At 32.9% G+C, this 15,696-nt stretch overlaps 1 long non-coding RNA gene across 1 annotated transcript; it reads right to left on the minus strand.

Moving 5' to 3' along the window:
* Positions 1-13,168: 13,168 nt before the first annotated feature.
* LOC130806640 (uncharacterized) lies at positions 13,169-14,845 on the minus strand. Its single transcript, XR_009040335.1, has 4 exons — positions 14,596-14,845; positions 14,370-14,497; positions 13,374-14,200; positions 13,169-13,277 (listed from the first exon to the last, which is right to left on the minus strand). It is a non-coding gene; the product is annotated as an uncharacterized LOC130806640 (long non-coding RNA).
* Between the last annotated feature and the right edge of the window lie 851 nt (positions 14,846-15,696).

Genomic DNA, 15,696 nt, shown 5'->3' on the forward strand with positions numbered 1-15,696 from the left:
TAAAAATATTTACCTTATAGTCACCCTTAAAGATTAAATAATTAATTAATAAAAAGCCTATTTCAAAGCTCAAGTTATATAGACCAATCGATTTTTATGTAAGGAATTCTAATTAATGTAATTTACTTATTTAGCTATATCAGGTTTTTGCCGTTTTTAGATCATTTCATGCAATAAGTATCGATTGTATTTGAGTCAGTAATTTTCCGACTATTAGTCGATAAATGATAGGAAAAAAAGTCTGTAATACAAAAACATGTTATGTATCAAATATTAATGTATAAATTGTCAAACATAGATGACATAAATAAAAAAGTTAACCATACAATATTACGAATATAATCTAACATAAATAATATAAAATATGTTATCAAATATTAAGAGACAAAAGTTAATGTATAAATTTAAAACAAAATAATGATAATATAGATGAGTTATTTGTATTTTTGATGTGTGTTTTGTTGAAATAAAACGAGATAAATTGATATTTTGTAGACTGATTTACGTTATGTTAAATATTTTTTATTAACGAATATTGATGGACGAGAAAATTTCAAAAATTCAAGACTAATAGTCTTTTGGTAGAAATTTAGTTGTAACTTCCGACTAACATGTGTTGGTAAGAAATTCAATCGAAAATTTGAAATTACTTTCGATTAGTCGGAAATTTCAGTCGGTATACTGATTAATTCTAGTAGTGAAAAATTGTTATATTTTGAGAACAACTAGAATCTTTTCCTATAATATTGCCCAAAAATAAATTATTTCCCACTTTGCATTATGTGGGAAAGTATTTCCCACAATACCGTCCACGTAGGATAGGTTTTGGAATTTTTTTTAAAATTTTTTTAAAATATAACCGCTAGTTGAAATGGCGGTTTTGTATAGGAATCTTAAGTAAACCGCTATATGAAATGGCGGTTTTCTTGAATTTCAATTTTTTTAAAAAAAAAAAAAAATTAATATAGCAAACCGCTACTTGAAGTGGCGGTTTTGTACCTGTACAAAACGGCTGGTTCTGTTTTCATTTGGGCACTTGTTCTTACTTCCTTTTTCCTCCTTGCTGCTGCCGGTTCTGTTTTTAAAAAAATAATTTATTTACTTCATATTCACAATTCCCCTCATTCAACTAAATTAATCAACTACATTCTCATCTTCTCCTTCTTTACTTGTTCATTTTCATCATCATTTAAGGTATTAATATAAACCCTAATTTATTTCAATTTGCAAATTGAATATTTTGTTCATTATTGTTGTCATTTGAAGTTATAAATACATTGATTGTTTGTTACATTCTATTGATTTCATGATTTAAGCTTACGTTTTACACATGTGTAGTTGAATTTTATGATTTGGTTTGTATGAATATAAAGTGTTTGATGAAATGCTTCAATGAAAGTTTATTACTTTGTTGGGTTAGTTTAATGGTTTTAGTATATATTAATGGTATTTTTAGCTTTATATTTGAATTGAAATCACATGAAAAACATGTTTGTGTTTGCAGAATATGGATCATTATCCCGTTATAGTGTATCGGGGTGGGGAAGTAAGTTATACTGGATCTGATGTTGTGTATAATGGAGGATTAAATACAGTGATGTTTATCCATCGTCAGAATACTAATTTTGAGGTGTTTCATAGCAAAATCTGTGATGTAATTGGTTGTGATCGCAACTCTTTTATGTTAAAAATGGAGATGAAATACCCGGTGACTGGGAAAAATGTGTTAGTCCCGATTAAGAATGATGAAAGCATAAGTGCTCTTGCTTATGCGGCATCACAAGCCCTTGAAACGGCAATGGAGGTTTATGTTGAATTGGTTGCAAATTTGAATAATGCGAGGGAAGTCATGACTAGCATGGAACTTCCTGAATCATGTCCTAGTGAACGCCATGATACATTCACAGAAATGTTAAGTAATCCAAATTACGTTAATGAGCACTTGGATGAGCTTACCTCTCCAACTCATTCACGTGGCATTGGTGGTGGTGTAATGAACACCTTCTCCACAAGTCACTTGGGTAGGCGTAATGGGAACGAGGTTGATTCTTTAGATCAGGAGGATGAGCATATTGATTCTGATTTAGAGGAGGATGATGAAAGAAGAGAAGCTCTAGATGCAGCGATTAGAAATGGTGCTCCATCTCAAGATTGGCTTAGAATTGATGAGATTGATCAAAGATTGATTGATGCATGGATGACCTGGAACGATGACAACTCCATGAATGAAAATGGAGACTTTAGGATAGGGCAAGAGTTTAGCTCCTTAGACCACCTTAAGAAGAATGTTAAAGCATGGGCGATTTCTAATAATAGAAATTTCCGTGTAATTGAGTCGGAGCCTTCAAAGTACGTTATCCAATGCACTAATGCGGAGGATATTGGTTGTGAATGGAGGATGCGAGCTGTTATGACCGCAACGGGATCATTTAAGATTGTGCGATATAAGGGTCATATTCAAGATTGCTCAGTACATTACAGTGACGACCATCCTCTCCTTACTTCTGAATTTGTTGCTGATCTTATCGTGGATATGATCAGAGTTGATCCAGCGTTTAAGGTGAAGTCAATCGTTAATTTTGTAAAAAATAAATACGGATTTGTTATAATATATAAGAGAGCTTGGTTGGCCAAAAATAAGGCTATAACAAAAGTATTTGGGTGAAAGAGTCGTATTATCAGGTGATTTCATTAGTCGTTTTTAGCGCCTAATTATTCTTATATATTTGTTCGTTACTAATTATAATTTAATTAGTGATGGTAGTAATTTGAAAAATCTCTACAATGATTAGAAACTTGTTAATTCGTAACGTGATTACGAATCGTAACAAGTAACGTAAACTTTGGAAGTAAAACTTAAAGTTGAGCAACTACCCATAACAGTTCGAAAAAAATTTTTATTATTACCCAAGCATATTATGTAACCATGATGGGAGTAAATTAAATATTTCACACATATACAAGTGATTTTTAAACATGAAGTACAAGTTACATAACTTGTTACATGTACAACAATTTTTACCCAAACCTCAAACTATCTTAGACAACCTTTCCTACACTATAATAGATCAAATGATGGACAAAAATCACCAAAAAAACAACCCCAATCAGCCATGCTAAAGCTGTCCTACTCCCCCTTATAGCCCTTTGTATACTTACATACACAAGCTAAAAACTCTACCCAAGAACCTCTTTTGTTCTACCCAAAGCTTGTGCATCATTACAAGCATGCAAGAGGCAAATATTTGAAGCAAAAACACTCAATTATCTGAATTATTATTCAGCCATAAACCCCAACACATTGCTTCCAAGTTCATCCATGAACAAACACTAGAATCCTTCAAACTTTCAATAACTAAAACACTTTCTTTTCTCATCAAATCTTCTTCAAAAACCCATATAAAACTTCTGAAAATTTATGTTTATAAACTCAAATCTCCCATAAATATAATCTTCATCTTAAGAGCTTTCCATAGACACCAAACTTGAAGAAATCCACCAAGTATAGAGTAAGTTATGTTCATTTCTTTATTCCACTAGTTTTTGTTAAAACTTGTTCATGTAGAACATTTTTTTACATGAATCTTTCTATAAACTAAGATCGTTATAAAATGAGTATTTTATCTCTAAACTAAGAAAATCATCATTTATAAATCTATAAAAATAGGCCATAATAGAAAGTAAGAAGATGTATTTCTACAAACATGTAAATTTTGTTACTTAAAGGATTCAAGTAAAATTATGGGACTTAACTAAGTATGTTGCTCAACATAATAAGTATACTCCAAATATGTTAAAATCATCACAAGTATTAGTCTAACAACTCTAACTAGGAAAAGTTAAGTGCATGTTAGAAATCCAAAATTATTATTGATTTTTGGATGAATGCAATATGTTTAGTTGAAGAGTTGGGGTTGAGGCTTGAAGGGCAAGGAACCGAAGTTCGAACCACTTCTAAGAACGCGTAGGAGCTTACGGAATAATTATATAGGCTTGGAGTCGAGGTATATCACATGGGGTGATTTTTAAAGGATTTAAGAACAAGTTGGGAAAGTTTGTGTACAAACTTTTAAAAAAAATAAATAAATTCCCAAAGTGAAGTGCTTAAATCTTGAAAAAAAAATGATGTGAAAATGATAAATTTGAGTATGGAATAATTTATTACATGTATTATTATTGTGGGCATCATGCATGTTGATTTTATAAATTATTGTGTGTTTAAAGGCATGTTTAACACTACTTTGTGAAAGTTATTGTGATGGAAATGATTATATGAATTTGAAAATATTTGAAATTCATTTTAAAAGAAATTTCTAGTAGCTATATGTTAAGAAAATTTCTTGGATACTTTTTTTGTTGAGATTATTCGTTAAATTGATATTTTAATGTATTCTAAGGTGTTAAATACTCTTATTATAAAACATGGTATTAGATGTACTCTTCATCATCAAAAATAATTAATAAAAACATATTATAATGTCTCCAACAAGATTTTGCCATAATATATTTGTTTTGGAATTTTTTTTATGATTTTTGAAAATCGTTAAATTATTTAACGGTAAATTGTAAAATGGTAAAATATAAAATAATTACCAAAAAAGACATATGGACTTGAAATTTTTATCACATACTCATATGGACAGTAGGTAAAATTGGTAAAAGTTTGGGAAGGTTTCGTTGATATTTAAGGACCTTAATAATTTTTACTCGGTTATTAATAATCGGTAAGTTTGAAAACGGTAAAATATAAAATAAATACTAAATGACGTCTTTTGAACATGAAAATTTTATGAGACACTTATATAAATATTAGATACATGTTCAAAAATTTATATGGATTTTCGTGACCATATATGGACTTAAATAAATTTTATACGGTTTATCGGTAAAATAACGATATTAATTATTAAAAATACCCCACATGATTTTTAATGGTTATTTAAAATTTTATACCCCTTAAAGTAGCTTTTGGAATATCATATAATTTTTATAATATTTTATTCGGACTCAAATAATTTTAAACCTATTTTATTCTATTTATTGATAAAATGTCTATACAAAATAATAAAACATCATACATGAGTTTTATAAGTTCAAATGGCCTAATAAACATATTATATGACTTCTAGAACTTTGGTATAATTTTATAAAATAAATTATTAATTATTTACTAATTTATCAAATTAATAGAAAATGTTTATTTATTAAAAAATATAATATTGTTAATTAAATTTGGATAAAAATAGACCTATATAAAAAAATTTTAATTATATTAATAACCTACTGCCTCATAGTATAAATTAAGTTTAAATTACATGGTTTATAAATTTTACGGATTTAAGACACCATTTAAATAACGGTAAATACCCAAATTGTCGAAAATAGTTGTAAGATCGTTATAAATTCGCATAACCAATTATAATCTGATAGGACAACCTTAAATTCATTTTAAATAAGGTATTATAATGACTTGATTAATTTGGGCCTTGTTGGAGAATTAATATGTACTTTGTAAATCAATTATCGATTTTATTACCGGCAAAACTATCTTGTATTTAACAAAAAAGTGTTTTATGAAATCTTATGTCGTAATGATTTTATAGACTTATGAATCATATTCCAGTTGTTTTGAATGAATTCCAAAACCCTTTTAAGTTATATTTACTTTAAGAAGTATTGAAACGAAACATTTTAGTGGTTTCCTTAAAAGAAATCGTATTGAACTTTAATTACTTTTTATTACGATGCATTTTCATACATGCTAGTGATGCCCCAATATAATACAAAGGTTATGTTTAATGATATGATTATGCTAAGCATGTTTTACCCATGTGGGAAATATTATGATTTGATTTTGCTAAGCCGCAAATAAAGTATGTTTTGCTATGTGCAAATAAAAGATGTTTATCATGTGGAAAAAGTTAATATTTTTGACTTTCAAATGCTATTAAAATTACAAGATATATATTATGTACAAAAAAATGTTTTAGCCTAAATGACGGGTACATATGCCACAACAAATGTTGTGTGCATGATTAAACGGCTCACCAATGCTGAGCGCGTATTGTTCACAATAGCATTGTGTTACACTTGCCGGACATGTCGCGGACGGTAGACCGACTACCAAACGAGTCACAGGATGACTCACAGAGTACCCATGTAAACTTATGATATGAGTTTGAAATTGATTTGGATCTATTGAGATTTTATGATTTATGATGAAAAATGAGAATTTGAAATTACTATAAAGCTATTGAACTGGATTTGAATCATAATATGATTTATCAAATGAAAAAGCATATTTCAAAATGAATTTACTCAAATAAAAAAAAAGATTTTAATAACTTGTTTGACGGATACCAGTGTGTTTATACTCAGCCTTTTTGCTGATACTATGCTTTGTATGTTTTTTCCAATGGTTTTGTTTTTAGAGTAAACCCCTATGGCACCTCGATGGAGAATGGATATGCGAGCGGAAGTTGAACCCGAGTTGGAGTATGACTCCCCCTTTATTTAGATCTCTTTATTGTATTTGAGAGACTATTTAGATTTAGACTAATTTAAGGATGTAATTTGAACTTTGGACTTATTTCGATTTGGTTGTAATTTTCCTATATTTTGGACAGTTAAGACTTCCGTTATATTGCTTTGGTTTGGTTCAACTATTATACTTGAATATTGGTTTGACCTTTAAGTAACCCCTTAATTGTGTTGGCAAAAGTAAGCTTTCGCTTGATTAATACTAAATTTCAGTTAGTATTTGCCTTCATAATTCGAGGCGGTTACATTGGGGATTGGGATAAGTCCTTTGAGAAGCTTCCAAGGTACCTGTAAGCGTTAATGCAATCTAATCCAGGAACAGTGGTGCAATGGGAAGTCCAACCGACAATGGATCCTACCAGAATGATTTTTAAGCGAATTTTTTGGGCTTTCGGACCATCCATTAAGGGTTTTCCCCACTGTCATCCCCTTATTTCTATAGATGGTACACATTTGTACGGAAAGTACAGAGGCACACTTATGATTGCTATGGCGATAGATGCAAATTCTCAGTTGTTCCCACTTGCCTTTGCCGTTGTGGAGGGAGAGAGCAACGACACATGGAGTTGGTTCTTGGATTGTATAAGGCATTATGTCACTAAGAGGGACGGCTTATGTGTTATATCTGATCGTCACAAGGGAATTTTGCATGCAATGAATAGAGTTGGAAAAGGTTGGGAAGAGCCATTTGCATTCCATCGGTTTTGTAAACGTCATCTAGCTTCGAACGTGCATAAGAAGTTCAAAAACATAGCAGTCAAAAACTTATTTGGAAAAGCTTCTGAACAGACAAAGATTCGAAAATACAATTTCTACATGAATCGCCTTAAAGAGTTTAATGAGGACGCGTATAAGTACTTAGTGGATGGTTCTATTCCTGAGCGCCAATGGACTTTGATTCATGACGGTGGGCATCAATATGGAGTGAGAACTACAAACATGTCTGAAGCGTTCAATGGCGTAATGAAGGGGGCCAGGTCACTCCTAATCACTTCATTGGTGAGGATGACATTCTTCCGGGTTAACGAATACTTTGCCACAAGGAGGGATTTAGGGAGAAACAGATTAGACAATGGACATGTGTATGCCAAGAAACCAATTGATACGATTGAATGCAATGCTGAAAAAGCACGCTTTCATGATGTTAGGATATATGACACAGTGCGTGGGATATTTGAGGTCACCACTGGTTGTGGCAACAGGATAGCAGGAAAAGGTGGAAAATCCTACATGGTTGACCTCACAGCAATATCATGCTCTTGTCAGAAACCAAACATCTTCAAGTTACCTTGCTCACATGTTCTTGCAGTATGTCGAGCTCGTAACATATCGTATGATGCTTTTGTGGACACCTCGTTTCGCACTACAAAATACGTATCGACATATAAGAAGACTTTCATGCCTGTTCCAGACATGTTCACCTGCGATCCTTGGAACGGTCCTACAGTTGTTCCAAATCCCTCAACGAAGCGTGGAAAGGGTCGTCCGCGATCAACTCGTATACGGAACGAAATGGATGCACCATTGACGTGTCCTCGTAACACGTGTAGCTTTTGTGGATTTAGTGGTCATAATAAGAAAACATGCCCTCGAAAGTCAACAAAGTATGTTTTTTTTTAATATTTTGTAATATCATGTTGATTCACCTAATATTTATATGATTTTTATAACACTTATGTATGTAACAGCGATCATGGCGATGCCGGGCCCAGTTGATCCATCAGTGCTTACGCTTCAGGCAACACACAGGAGCATAGCTGCGTGGGAGGGCTCCACTGCCCAATTGGTTACTCATCCACCGATGCGCAAAACAAAAGGGGTCGGGGGTTGTAGTGTAACAAACTTTGTATATTCTTATATGATTTGAACTTCTTGTATGACTTTCCATGATTGTAATATATCTTCGCATTATTTTCATAATTAATTTTTTCAAATCAAGCTGGTTCGTAATTGATTATTATTGAATAGATGGTATTGAACTAGTTTAATGAAAAAAAAAAACCAAGACCAAACCGCCACATGAGATGGCGGTTTGCCTTGACCAAACCGCCACTTCACGTGGCAGTTTACTGCTTAAGGCAAACCGCCATCTCAAGTGGCGGTTTGGTCTGAAAAAAAAAATAAAAAAAAAATTTTCCTCGTGGACGGTAATGTGGGAAATACTTTCCCACATAATGCAAAGTGGGAATTAATTTTTTTTAAGCAATAATATGGAAAAAGAGTCGAACAACTACGTACATTACCGAATGCTTCCTAAACTCTAAACTATTACTAATCGAATAGTAATATTTTTCTTAAAATATGCTTTAACCTCATTCAATTACTAATACTTTTGCTACATAGAATACGCCCAAACTCGAAGTTGAGTCCATCTTTAATTTAATGTTTTTATCAAAATCATTATTATTCAGAATTATTTTTTTAATATATGAGTTAAATAGTTTACGAAAGACAGTTTATTCCCAGATTAGCTATTTGGGTTAAAACAAGGACCATAAGTACATATCTTAACCAATTAAACATCGCCACCCCTTTTTATTTTATCGCCAACCTCCCAATGAAATTACGAATTTACCCCTGGACTTTAAAAAATTACGAATTTGCCACTCGACTTAAAACTTGTTTAACAAATATAAATCGCACTTAGTAACACTATTATCACTTAATAACATTATTATCACGACTCTATATATATTGAATTTTCAGAGGCGTCCTTGTAGGATATACGAATTCAAACACGGTACTATCTCTCTAAAAACACTCTAAAAACGTTCTTCGATTTTAAACAAGCTGTTAGTTGGAATCGATTAACTATGGCTAACGAAAGCAACTATGAATCGGATCCGGTACGTACTTTAATCGATTTGAATCGGTGTATTTTTTTTAAACAAAAACTGGGCGAGTAGACCACGATTCAATCGCACAAAACGTGCGACTGGTTTATTTATTTATTTATTTATTTTTATTTTTTTAATTTAATTTACATTATTATTTAAATTATTATTATTAATATTATTATAATATGATTATTATCAATAATATTATTTGTATTTTTTTATTATTGTTATTATATTATTATTATTATTATTATTATTATTATTATTATTATTATTATTATTATTATTATTATTATTATTATTATTATTATTAATTATTATTATTATTATTATTATTTAATATAAGTAATTTATATTATTAACATTACTATTATTTTGTTATTATTTATTTAAATAATTTATAATTATATGTTATTATTATTTTCTTATTATTTAATATTAATTTTTTATATTATTATTACAATTATTTTATTATATTTTTTATTGTTATTATTTTTAATATTAATTATTTAAGTAAATTATAATTTTTAATTAATATTAATTTGTATTACTTATTTTTTTAATATTAATTATTAAAGTATTTTATAATTTTTATTTATTATTGAATGTTTTTATTATTAATGTTTGTATGTATAATTTTTTAATGACCTAATGTATGGTTTGTTTCATATTTCAAATTTGCAGGACTTTGAAAACTTAGGAGACAACGTAGATTACTCCGGTAAATTTATTACGGATAGGGAATTTGTTTCCTTAGATAAATTACATAGTTGGGCCGATGCGATAGCAATAACAATTGTTTTTTCAATTTACACGTGCTTCTTATAAACAAAAAGAATGGCGTTCTAGAGTTAGTGTGTATTTAAGATGTCACCGCTATGGTAATATTAGGGGTGATTTACATAATCTAGATAATGCTGCCCGACCTAGTTCTAAAAGTAGAAGTTGAGGGTGTAAATTTTTGATTGTAGCAAGTAGTCGTAAACCAGGAGAAAGACCTTGGATGGTAAGGGTGTGTCCTGGTGAAAAAGGAAGACATAACCACCCGTTCTTAGTGTACAGAGATGGTCATGTAAGGGCAAATAGGATCAATGTAAATATTCGGGAGCACATACAACAGCTTAGTGCAACCGGCATGCAACTGGCCTTTATCATGACTTCTATTAGAGAAATTTTTCCTGGTTTTTTTACTAGTATGAATCAGATATATAATATTAGACAATCAATAAGGAGAGAAGAGATAGCGGGTAGGACTTCCCTTCAACATTGTCTTTATATGGCCACAGAACTTAATTACGTGGTTTGGACAGACTTGGATAGCGAAGGGGAATTGAGCAGATTATTAGTTGCAAATCCTACCTCTATCCAAATGATACGTACGTGGCCGTATGTTGTGTTGATAGATACAACGTACAAAACAAACAAAATAAGTGGCCACTATGTGAAGTGATCGGAATGACGCCAACCAATCACAACTTCTTGGTTGCGTTCTGTTTGATTCTAGATGAGGCGGCTGTGTCGTATTCGTGGGTGTTGCAGGGATTGAGAGATATTTTTGGCACAGCTCAGACTCCTAGCGTCATTGTAACCGATCGAGACGAAGGTTTATCTGCAGCTATTCGTGTCTTCCTAGGTAAAAAGGTTTTGTTGATTAATTATTGTCGTTCTATCTATTGAATATGTCTTAATTACGTTGAATGTTGTGTTTAATGTAGATGAGCGGCATTTGTTATGCATTTGGCATATTGCAAACGACGTTGAGAACATGGTGGACAAGTTGTGTGGCAGAAAAAGAAATCAACAAGGGCAGGTATTCAGGAAAAGTGATGGAACCCCTTGGTTGAAAGTTCTACAATCGACGAATTTGAACAGAGATGGCAATCGATTGTGACTACGTGGTCGGTTAGGAACAAAAAGGTCGTTCAGTATTTGGCTGGAATATGGATTTTACTTAGAGAGAAATTTGTGCGTGCGTGGACGAATGAATGTATACACATGGGTAACTAGACTACCAGCAGAGTTGAAAGCCAACACTCGTCTTTCAAGTATTACCTTGGTAGCTGTAATAGCTCATTTGATACCCTGTTCAAAAGGGCACACGCATAGATTACAAACCAGCAAGCCAGGATCTGACAAGCGCTACAGGAATCCATGAATTCTGTAGCAAGGTCGTTGCGACAACATTTCTTTAGACCTTTATATCGCCACGTATCTATCTATGCCTTGGAGCAGCTGCGGCTTGAGCATAACCGTATGTTAGATTTGGGTGATTTTGTGTTTAACAAATGCAGTTGTGTACTTTAACACACCCATGGATTGCCGTGTGCTTGTTATTTATATATGTCCATCGGTTCACAAGGTGCTGTGTAGTTGGATGACATTCATCCATTCTGGAGTACTTTGACGTACACAGAGGCAGGAGATGACACCAACGAAGGAGTACGATACGCGAACGCCGATGGCAAAGAGTACTTTCAATCTCTGGTCGATGAAGTCCTAAAATCTGATCCCGTAGTTGTACGACGCTTATCTCAGGTACTTGAGTATGAACTACACCCTGATGGAGCCGATATACCTGAGCCTTACGCAAGTCCACCTAGAAAGGGAAGACCAACACAAGCAAAACCCTGAGAAGAAATAAAAGCGTATTTGAATATAGTAGATCATCTTCTCGTGGTCGAGGGTCTAGATCTTCATCCCGCGGGAGATCTAGTGGTAGATCTAGTGGTCGAGAAACGCAATCTTCAGTTGGAATTAAGTTTGGTTTCAACTTATCCGGTACATGACTTTCCTTTCCGTTATTTAAATTAGTTTGTTACAGCTTGGCCTAATTACATCTCGTACATTTTTCCTCCTTACTTGTTTGATTGGATTGATGTGTTAGGTGATGGTAACTGTGGATTTAGAGCTATTGCCGCCACAGAGTTGGGAGGTGAGGAGGCATAGCCTCTTTTAAGACGTGCTATGTGTATAGAAATGCAAATGAACAGAGACCAATACCTAAGTTTGTATCTATCCCAGGAGTTGTTAGACGATGCTATATTCAGAATAGGTTCACACGGCAATGGACCTGCTCCTTATATTCACTGGATGGATGCACCGATGGCATTGTACTCTGCAGGAACGTTTCTTAACATTGGCATTGCTTATTATGGTTTTGCTGACGGTAGTTCGCTGTACAACTGTTTGGTTCTTCCATTAAGGAAAGCACTGGGCGTGCATAGTGTAAACAAAGTTATACATATATGTTGGGTGAATGGAAATCATTTTGTTCAACTATTAATGAACGACGATTCATCCCCACTGCCGCTAGTCCATCAACGTTGGAGAGAAGCAGCTGGCAATTTTTCCAGACATATAGAAACACATTTTACTAGTTGGATTATGCTCTGGAATAAACAATGCGGGCTACGACCACCACAACGTAATAACACCGCTGAAGATGCTGAAATTTAGATAGTCCATAGTGTAACGTGATGTGTAAATCATTATTCAGTTTTAGTATAGAAATTATAGATGAGATTCAATTTATAGATAGTCTATAGTTACAATTATTGTAAACGTAATTACTATAGAAATTGTAGATGAAATTCATTGTGTATAATAATGTTGTAAATTAATAGAAGCATTGATCTAAACATGAATTAATAAAAGCATTGATGTAAACATGAATTAAATTTAATGTAAAAAGCGTTGATGTAAATAAATAAACGCATTAATGTAAATTAGTTTAAATACAGACTATGAAGGGTCATGCCCCTTAAAAGCTTACCATTCGGCGAATAAATCTTTAACATCATTAAGGTATACATCTAAAGCATGTCTTTCCCGGGGATTCATTTTCGCAACAGGAGGCAGTCTCGCCAATGGAGCGACTCGACTCGGCCATTCATTCAGAAACTGGAAAAAAAAGGAAAAAGGGTGTAAATAAGATATTAAACAGCATCTAAATAACACAACGACATAATAAAAAACAAATAAATTAAAAAAACTTACGTATTCAAATCTGCTTTCAGCTGGACCAAAACCAACACTCGGTCCTTCGCCGGGGACGATGTATGGGTGAGAGCACACTCTGAACCAGTCAACGTAATTAGGATCAGCCTCTGATGGAACAGATGCTCGACGAAGTGCCTGATCACCATGGCGGGCACTATAAGAGAACCTACTCCATGCCTCCAGTCAACGTAATTTGTGCGTGCGTGGACGAATGAATGTTTACACATGGGTAACTAGACTACCAGCATAGTTGAAAGTCAACACTCGTCTTTCAAGTATTACCTTGGTAGCGGTAATAGCTCATTTGATACCCTGCAAAAGGGCACACACACAGATTACAAACCAGCAAGCCAGGATCCGACAAGCGCTACAGGAATCCATGAATTCTGTAGCAAGGTCGTTGCGACAACATTTCTTTAGACCTTTATATAGCCACGTATCTATCTATGCCTTGGAGCAGCTGCGGCTTGAGCATAACCGTATGTTAGATTTGGGTGATTTTGTATTTAACAAATGCGGTTGTGTACTTCAACACACCTATGGATTGTCGTGTGCTTGTTATTTATATATATCCATCGGTTCACAAGGTGCTTTGTATTTGGATGACATTCATCCATTCTGGAGTACTTTGACGTACACAGAGGTAGGAGATGACACCAATGAAGGAGTACGATATGCGAACGCCAATGACAAAGAGTACTTTCAATTTCTGGTCGATGAAGTCCTAAAATCTGATCCCACAGTTGTACGACGCTTGTCTCAGGTACTTGAGTATGAACTACACCCTGATGGAGCCGATATACCTGAGCCTTACGCAAGTCCACCTAGAAAAGGAAGACCAACCATAAGCAAAACCCTGAAAAAAATTAAAAGCGCATTTGAATATAGCAGATCATCTTCTCTTGGTCAAGTGTCTAGATCTTTATCCCGCGGGCCATGCCCCTTAAAAGTTTAAATACAGACTATGAAGAGCCATGCCCCTTAAAAGCTTACCATTCGACGAATAAATCTTTAACATCATTAAGGTATACATCTAAAGCATGTCTTTCCCGGGGATTCATTTCCGCAATAGAAGACAGTCTCGCCAATGAAGCGACTCGACTCGGCCATTCATTCAGAAACTGAAAAAAAAAAGGAAAAAGGATGTGAATAAGATATTAAACATCATCTAAATAACACAATGACATAATAGAAAACAAATAAATTAAAAAAACTTAACTATTCCAATCTGCTTTCAGATGCACCTGAAGAACTAGGGCGGGGACGTGCGAATCTCCCGTCGGACCCCTGGACAACAGTTCAGTCTACTGGGCGAACAACATCGCCTAGGTACTCAACATCATCAGCATCATCATCATCACTAGAAGCCCCCCAACTACTCTGGAGGCTGCTAGCCTGGTCATCAAAAGGAGTACGCACTTGGTTCAGCGTACTCAACCGTTGGGCCTCATTGTATCTGGCAGCCTCTTCCTGCCTAGCCCTCCTAGTAGAACGCGTTACCCCCCCCCCCCCTCTCATGAGGGTCCCCTCTGAGCAGGATAGGCCTAGAATTATTACCGCTCAATAGGTGTCTAAAAAAACCCTTTCCTTTTCCTTAATTACCAGCCATTTACTATAATTTTTGATAATTTAATTAACTATTATTAATAAATAAATATAATCAAACGTTACGTTAAATTAACCACATGAACAAAAGACAATAATTAATTAGCAACAATAATATTTAACTAATCATTATCAACAAATATAATGTAAGAACATATTTATTATTAGTATTATTATTAATATTATTGTAATTAATTTTCTAAATTGACAATAATCATAATAATAATAACAATATTAACCAAATTAATAACATTAATAATAATCATAACAATAATAACACAAACAATAATAATAATAATCATAACACTAATAACAAAAACAATATTTAAAAATAAAATTAAAGAAAAATTTACTAACAGTAACAATAGCAACAACAACAACAACATCACCAACAAAAATAATAAAAATAATTTTCAAAAGAATATAAAAAAGTTAATAATAATAATAATAATAATAATAATAATAATAATAATAATAATAATAATAATAATAATTAAAAAAATAAATTAAATATAATAATTAAAACAAAAATAAAAATTTAATAATAATAATAATAACAGTCACAATAATAATAATAATAATAATAATAATAATAATAATAATATAAATAAAATTAATACTAATTATTCATAAAAAAGGGATAAACAAAACAAAAATAGGAAAGTCGCAGGAAAACCGCGAGCCAACCGTGGTTCAGTCGTAGGAAAACCTCGAT

Source organism: Amaranthus tricolor, chromosome 2 (assembly GCF_026212465.1).
Source record: "Amaranthus tricolor cultivar Red isolate AtriRed21 chromosome 2, ASM2621246v1, whole genome shotgun sequence".
Lineage (NCBI taxonomy): Eukaryota > Viridiplantae > Streptophyta > Magnoliopsida > Caryophyllales > Amaranthaceae > Amaranthus > Amaranthus tricolor.